Raw genomic sequence first — 9,033 nt, forward strand, 5'->3', positions numbered from 1 at the left:
CAAGTAGTGTAAATAGGAATCCGTGTTTCTGTCCAATGGCATGGATGAGAGTATGGAGAGTTATTATCATGATGCTAATTCACTTGTTAGTTTTGACACAGAAACATAGGGTTGGATCCAGATGTAGTCACCCTTAGACTAGATCCATTGAAGTGTACTGTAGTCCATAAAGCTTTCTGCCACAAGTCTATTCCTTGTTTTTTTATGCAACAGACTAAAATGGCTACTCCTCTCAAAGTTATTATGCCATATAAGATTTTGGTTACATTAAAACAACTGCATGTTTTAATTAAAATTGTGACAAATGTTGGCATTTTTAAAGTGTTGTGTGAAAATAGACAAAGGCATACAGTTCCAGTAGTGTACTGAAATAAAACAAGGGCTTGAAGATGTAGCTCACACATTTTTTTTCCCAATTTTATTTGGAATATAGATGGTGTGTTAAAGCCTTTCTATGTTATGCACACCGTAATCTTCACTGTTTGTCTATGTTCTATATATAGAACATAAATATATGTTCTATATATTTTAAATTGTTTTATTGTGTGTTGTTTGGTTTTAGTTTTTGTGAACCGCCCAGAAAGCTTCGGCTATTGGGCGGTATATAAATAAATAAATAAATAAATAAATAAATATGTCTGTCTATCTGGTGGCTTCAGCAACAGGACAGGCATGCTTGCTGGGAAGGGATGAAAGGCGCCATGGCTTTCCCATTTGGGGGATAATGCAGTGGAAAATATTATGAGAAAGTCAAATGTTGTAAAGCCAAGGTGCCTCCTGGATGGCTGATTATAGCATATATACAGTAATTTGTTTCTTCCGTAAACAATGCTCAGAGCACGGTTTAGTAAGCCACTCTTTTGAGGCAGCAGTTCTTAAGGTTCATCCTTCCTGTCCTACCCCTCAAAATGTGACCCTGTGCAGCTTCCATCTCCATCTCATTCCACCCCACATAATTGTGCTACAGCCTTTCAAGTTCTCCAGAACTCTTCCTCTGGCTAAGTGGTTCGAAAAGCAGGTGATGGGTAAAGGAAACAGCAAAGTCAAAAAGTCTGGCCAGCTCTTTTGGCCATGGCTTCTGCAGTATAGATACACCCAGTCTCAAACTGAAGATCTGCAGTCTGGATACATTAGTCAGTTGTAGGTGTAGCAGGTATCAGATTACACCCAGCAATGCATTTTGGGAAGGAGAAGCAATAGCTGATCTCAGTCTTTAAAACACAAAGGCCACTTGTGACTCTGGTCGGCCTTTCGCCTTGGAGAAAAACCACACAGGTTCCTGAGCCTGCATAGAGGAAACCTGCACAGAAAGATGTTAGTAAATATATTAACAAAGCTGGATCTAACTACCTTTCATATTTTTAATACCCGAGTCATGGCATGCAGGTGTGTTCAAGCTGCTTTTGCTGAGGATCGATATGGTAAAAGGAGGATTTCATCTCATGACCTTTAAGTACATTAGGGGCTGGACTTCAGGCTGGGTGAGCTGGGCGATTGCCTAGGGTGCTGAGCTGAGGGGGTGCCAAGCTGAGGTGAGGGGGGGGCACCAAGCTGAGCTCAATGGCTGTGTTTTTTTTTAATGTACTGTCTGCCGTGAGCTAGCGTGGCAGAAAGCAAATGTCTATAAGGGAGAGCCAGTGTGATGTAGTGGCAAGAGTGTTGGACTGGGAGTCGGGAGATCTGGGTTCTAGTCTCCACTCAGCCATGGAAGATCACTGGGTGACTTTGGACCAGTCACAGACTCTCAGCCCAACCCACCTCACAGGGTGGTTGTTGTGAGGATAAAATGAAGAGGAGAAAGAGCATAATGTAAGCTGCCTTGGGTTCCTTGCAAGAGGAAAAAAGGCGGGATATAAATGCAATAAATCATCATCATCATCATCATCATCATATAAGCTTTTCCCCCCAGAGATTCTACAGATTCTACAAAAATGACCCTCCCTCAATTAGCTTTAAATATGTTTCTTTGACAGTGTCTGCGTTGATGTCATTTGTGCTAGGTAAAAATCAGTGGAGCACAGCAGCATCACCAAGCACTGAGCACTTCAAATATTGTAAAGATTATAAGTCTGGATGAATAATAATAAAATAAAGCTGTTGGCTTTTTTGTATTTATAGTGTTTCTTTATTATTTTAAAAGATAACAATAATTGATATTCTAAAACAAAGAATGCTTATCAAAAGACAGGAACTGCTACAAAACAAAAAATATTAAAACTAAAAGCTGCGATAGCTCTGCGGCGTTGCACAATGCACTGGCGTGACTCAGAATGTGGATCGCAGAGCAGGCAAGGAGGGGCTGCAGCGGAGAATGCTCAGATGTCATCCATGCATGCAATAATTCTCTCATGTGGCCCCAGCTTTGTGCACACGTGCATGAGTCCTTGTGAGAGGCAGCAGCAGCAGCTTTCCCAACATTACACCAGCACCAGGTCCCATGAACCCATAAAACTGGCCTCCCTTGAACCATCATGTAATGCCCTCCTCAGTTGTTCCCCTTGCCGCCTTCTCCTTTTCTATTCCTTCTTGGTTCTCGCTCTTATCGATCCTGCAGGATCATTCTGAACATGCTCACACAGATGCCTTATGAACTTAAATACGATAAAATGGGATGGAGATAGTGGGTAAGGATGGAAATCACATGGTTTGATTAAAAAATTACAACCATGTTATGGTACTACTAAGAAAAAACACATCCTAGATCTTCCCCCTGACTTAAAACACCTAACCATTTCCAAAAGGTTGTTGTACAAATGGAGAAACTAGGCAATAACATTCAACCCAGCAAATCTATGGGGAAAAACAAAGAAACCCTAAAACACAAAAGCTCACTTGTCAAACTTTAAATTTCTGTAAAGAAGCAATTTATTACCCTTTATATCTCAACATTGGACCATCCTGAAATCACACTTCCTAAATGTAAGCCATAGAATCTACTGCTTCCTGAATTTCTGGTTGTAGGGGCAGGATGCAATTAAAACAGGGCCACAAGTGTGGGCCTATAATTACCTGGACGGAGGACTGGCATAGGGAAAAAATCCTTACATGTAATATTCAGATTGTACTGGAGAAGGTGATTCTTCAAAAGATTTTGAAACGGAGCTAAAGAAGGTCTGGTAAACAAGGCTGCCGAAAAGGACATCTCCTGGCTGAAGATACCTGTGAAAAATAGGGTGGTGGTCCACGATGTGACATTGAACAGCGTTTGCCTTACATGCCATGTGAGGCAGCAGCAGTAGCAATACCAGCACCAATATCACCATTCTGAACACACCGAAGGGCATCTACTACACTGTCACTGGAGCCTCCATTACTGCAGCACCAAGATTAGAGTGAAAGCACTGTCTGCTGGTAGGTTTGTACCCCAAAGTATGGAATGTAAAGTATCAGAAATAAGCCAATCAGATCCCTGCCTGTCCCTTTATCCAGGTGTTGAATGTTACTGGGATATTCTTATGCCATCCTTCAGCCTTTGTTATTCATTTGGGTGATGACCACTGTGACTCCACAGTGGATACAGGAAGCAGCAGAATTAATTGCAGTCATATTCGTAATTATAGTGGACTCATCTAAAACTAATGAATTCTTTATGGCATTGATTAACAATGTATTTGTTATTTTTGAACAGAAGTGGAATCTGGGTGGTGGTGGTGGATCCTTTTGCACAGCTTAATTTCTTATCATTGCCTCTGTAGTTTGCCAAAGAGCAGAATGGTATACTGAGTTCCTGCTTCCATGCAGATGGATAGAGTGTGTGAGGGAGAGGTAGCACACAGAGGTGGGATGGGTAGTCAAAGCAGGGATGCCAGACAAAGAACTACAAACACAACCAACATGTGCACAGATGGCCTTGTGCAGAATCTTTCCTCGATTCTGCTCACACCCCGTCGCTGGCCAGTCCCAGCTCCTCCTTTCCTAAGGCCACGTAGAATTGTCTGCTTCTTGCAGGTGAAGATCATATGCAATGATAATAGCCTGTGACCTCAGCTGCAAAGCCTGCAGCTCAAAAAATGGCTGTAGCAGGGCAAAACTCTACTTATCACCAAAGATCCTCAACTGGGCAGAGACTTCAATATGTCAATAAGGCCCTAGCTTCTTCATTTCATTTCATTTCATTTCATTTCATTTCATTTCATTTCATATATTTCTATGTCACCAATAGCCAAAGCTGTCTGGGAATTTCACAATTATTTTTTCAGAAATGTAAAATATATTATATGAAGTATAAAATAATTCACATTATGACACAGAAGAAACAGAACACACAACAAACATGAATCTAAAATAATTTAAAACCATCAGCCAGAGACAATCAAGGAGACTCATTATATGCTTCCAAATGCCCGAGAGAAGAGGGCCACTTTAACCTGGTGCTGAAAAGATGACTGTGCTTCACACAGAAAACTTCACAGTCTTCACACAATATTCAGAAGTTTTCGCTCACTCTTATATATATGGCCACAGTTATGTAACTTCGGTAAGGATAGTAACATGGGAAACCAGGGGAGACAGTTATCTCTTATCAACATGGCTCAAAGCCTATTCTGAGTAGTAAAAAAGAAAGAAAGAAAGAAAGAAAGAAAGAAAGAAAGAAAGAAAGAAAGAAATCCCTCTCCCGATGATTTCTGCACTGGTCTTTTTCAGAGATCCAGGATCTTTAATTCAATCTCAAGTCAATGGATATACAATCATCGAATCATAGAACAGTAGGGTTGGATGGAGCTTACATGGCCATCGAGTCCAAACCACTGCTCAGTGCAGGAATCCAAGTCAGAGCAAACTTGACGGATAACTGTCCAGCCTTGTCTTGAATGCCTCCAGTGTGGGTCTGTAGTTCCCAGGTTCCCAGTTTTTACCCTTTTTGAAGATAGGGACAACATTAGCCCTCCTCCAGTCATCTGGCACTTCCCCCGTCCTCCATGATTTCTCAGAGAGAATAGCCAGTTGTTCTGAGAGTTCTTCTGCCAGTTCTTTCATTACTCTAGGGTGCAGTTCATCTGGCCCTGGAGATTTGAACTCATTCAAAGTAATGAGGTGTTCCTTGACCATATGCCTATCAATCTCAAGCTGCAATCCTGCCCCTTCAGCCTGTACTTTGCCTTTGCCTGGGGGGGTCATAGACCCTCTTTTGGGAGAGGACTGTGCAGAAGTAGGAATTGAGCACCTCTGCCTTTTCTTTGTCATCTGTTATCATTTTGCCATCCTTATTGAATAGCTGAACCACCATTTCTTTCCTCTGTCGTTTACTACGCACGTAGCTGAAGAAAGCCTTTTTGTTGCTTTTAGCCTCCCTTGCTAACCTCACTTCATTCTCAGCTTTAGCCTTCCTGGCACCATCCCTGCAATTCTGTGCTACCTGCCTGCACTCTTCCTTTCTTGTTTGGCCTTCTTTTCACTTCCTACATGTGTCCTTTTTTGATTTCAGGTCATCTCTAAGCTTTTTGTGAAGCCACATTGGCTTCTTCTGTTGTCTTCCACCTTTTCTTCTTGTTGGAATTGTTTGTAATTGTGCCTTGAGAATTTCCTTTCTTTAATACTTTCACCCATCTTGGACTTGCATATATCATGCTGCATCTCCAAAAAATCTAGTGGAGCAACACTCCATCCACTCCCTTGGCCCAAGGATCCCCGGGGTAAGTTGCCTTCAAACATCCACCATTTGGAGCATTGACACAGCAGGTGCTTCAGGCTGCTTGCCAGGATAGCCCATTCACCTATCTGGATGCCTGCACGACCTGCCAAGTTGTGATCAGAATTAAGCCCATTGTCCAAATAATAAAGAAAAAAGCCCTTTCTGAAGCTTACCACTGCAGAGTAGTCAAAACAAGTTTTGTTCAAGGCCAAGCAGGGTGCATCAAAATATTCCTACCCAGTCTATGAAGGATGTCTGGCTACTCCTACCCTGATGCTCAGGAAGGTGGGATGCTGCACTGATAGGACAGAGGCCTCGCAGAGGGCTGGTCAGCTTTATCCATGCTCTGACCTTACCCCAAGGTAAGAGGGGTAAGACATCCCTCCCCATGTGCCCCCAATATTCCTTCAGGGAGGCGGAGGCAATTCCACTTCTGGTAGAAAGCCAGAGGAGTGCCTTTCTGACCGATTCAGAGGAGTATGTGCTGAGGCAGATGGTCAGCTTGAACTTGAGTGCCTCTGAGCATGTGCAAGTGTATGTCCCAGGGCAGCTTCCCTTTCAACATTGCTATCAGAGAATTATTTCAAATCTATATTGGCTTCAATTACAGTTTCTGAAAGACATGTGGCAAATACTTCCAAGCCTGATGTTGCTCAGGTCCTTTGGGGGTTCAAATGTATGGAGCAAAGGCTTACAAGGAAATTAGGAATGAAATGGGAGTAAAACTTTGGTTCGCAAGCAGACCTGCCTTTCTCAGAAGTAGGGATGTCAGAGAATTCCACCACAGATCTTGGTGAGGCCGAATGCCAGTGCATTCGGCCCCCCAAACTCCAAGCCGGAAGGGCCTGCCCCCCCCGGCTGATCCCCCCTGGGACGAGACTCACCTGTGGTGGATCTTCCGGGCGCCGGTGGCGCCGGCGCTGGCTCTGGCGGCGATGGCCGGTCTTCCGACCAGCTGCCGCCGCCGCCATTTCCATGATTGTGTAAAAAAAGGGAAAAAAACTGTGTTAGGCTACATAAATCTTTTCGTAGCCTATCATGGTTGTGTGGGTTTTAAAAAAAACAAACCTTGTATGCAAATGGCGGCTACGGCCGCCGCCATTTGCGTTCCTTCTTTTTACCATCTTAATCTACGTAAATATTTACGTAGACTATGATGGCGAAAATCAAGGGGAATGCAAATAGCGTAGTGGGCACTATTTGCGTCCCCTTTTGATTCGCCGTTTTAGCCTACATAAAGATTTACGTAGGCTAAAACAGTGAATGAAAAAGGGACACAAATAGCGCCCGCTACGCTATTTGTGTTCCCCTTTATTTTTGCCGTCATAGTCTACATAAATATTTACATAGATTAAGACGGCAAGAAGAAGGAACACAAATGGCGGCAGCCATAGCCAGCATTTGCATACATTTTTTTTTTTTTTTACCCAGAGCCCTCCGTGGCCGGAAATCCGGATGTGGACGGCTCTGGCCTGGCCGGGCCTGGCGGGCTGCTCCGCAGAGCTGCTGCGGAACACAGCCGGCAGTTCGAGGATTCTGGGGGGAGGAACAGAGCGTCTCCCCCCCGGCGAGGATTCCGGGGGGAGGGATGGAATGCCTGCCCCCCCTATCAACATAATCCGCGAACAGGTAAGTGACTTTCGTACATCCCTACTCAGAAGGCAGAAAGTTTTTTCTGCCTGAAGTCTGAGATGAGGACAGTTATGCTGGCAAAGCTGTGATCAAACTGTTGAACAATGGACCAGTATGAGAAATTGTCACTCCCTGCATCTAGCAGCTCTATGAGTCCAGAATGTTCCTGTGTACCCTGATAAGGCCTTAGGTAACGTCAGCTGTCTAAAACTATGGAAAAAGACTGTTTTCGCAGGTTTTTCCCACCCAATATGTCTTTCACCAATCCACAACCAAATTTCTAGGTGGCAACTCGCAAGAAGGAAAGAGTCCAATTGGAAGATGGTAATGTTTAGGCTGGATCTACACTTACCACCTTTTTTCGCTTCCAATGAGGTTTCACTGCCCGCCTTTCACACTACGCAGTACCCACCTCAAAATGGAACCGGAGTTTCCCACTTCCGTGCTCCCGCTTTCAATACCCTAATATCCCAGTATTTCCCCTTAATGTGCTCTGATTTTCTGCCTTCGTCACCGTATCTGGCTGTAGTCTCCTCCCCCGCCTGCCCATATGCGGTGGTGTTTGCATTTCCCTCCTGTCCCATCACAGCTCTCGATGGCCCCATGTCTTCTTCCGGCTACTGATCGCATAGCTTCCTCAGCAGCCCCCATTTCCTCAGCAACAAGCAAAGGGCTGGATGTAGGTGCACTTGTCTGATCTCGGAACCTAAGCGGGGTCGGCCCCGGTCAGTAGTTGGATGGGCTATCAGGCTGGGAATCAGGCTTCCTGCACTGAGCAGGGGGTTACTCTATCCCTTCAAATGAGATTAAGTCTTACGCCCTCCTATCCCCTGCTCTGGATGTGTGTGTTTTTTAATTAAGGCGTTATCCTCGCAGAATCGGGGCTTCTCCGTGATGGTTTTTTTTCCAATTCAGGCATGATCAAGGATAGGCTGGTAATTATGAGTGGTTTCCCTATAATGAGATGTGAACTTTGTTTCATAAACCTTTTCAGCATTTTGTGGAATTATTGCTAATTTATTTTGCATCTTTCTCAATACCGTATGTATTTTCTGTATTATGTGAGGTGAAGGAGATCCTTCATGCAAGATGTTTGGCAGAAAACTAAGTCAATAAAATTGCATCAGTGCACACAGTCGAAGCTTCAAAACGTGACACAGTGCACAGAGCTAAAGCAAGTCTTTACACTTGGGTGAGGCTGGTCCAAGATATTTTTCTCCTTCAGGTGTTGCAGCAAATGCCACCCTTCCTCCCACAAAAGTTAAGGTGCATAACATCCCAAGCCAGTCAAGTTACTCTGGCTTCTGAGTTTGTTTCTTGACCAAACATTCATTTCTTCTATTATCTCTGCTTACACCACAATCCAACAAGCCACATATTTTGAGGCTGCAATTCTTAGGACTCATCGTTTCCTCACCTCAGAGTGTGTGTGTGTGTGTGTGAGAGAGAGAGAGAGAGAGAGGCACGAGAAGACAAAAGCTCTGACAACTGGATTGTATGTTGACGCTCAGTACACATCTGAATTGGGTTCTATGGCAGCCTGCATCTGATATAAAGTCCCATCCCCCCATCTACCTCTCATGGCTTCTATTTTGTGATGAGACCATAACCGCATGATAACCAGTACACCATAGTTGTTGTTGTTGCTGTTGTTTAAAAGGAGAATTCTGAAACAACTGGATGTTTTTGCCCAGATAGTCATATCAATCATTGCTTTTAAAGAAAAACAAGAATTCTGCATATTAAAAGAAACATGCTGAAGCAAGATA

Source organism: Heloderma suspectum, chromosome 6, assembly GCF_057233095.1.
Source record: "Heloderma suspectum isolate Gila_16-S chromosome 6, 16-S_ref, whole genome shotgun sequence".
NCBI lineage: Eukaryota > Metazoa > Chordata > Lepidosauria > Squamata > Helodermatidae > Heloderma > Heloderma suspectum.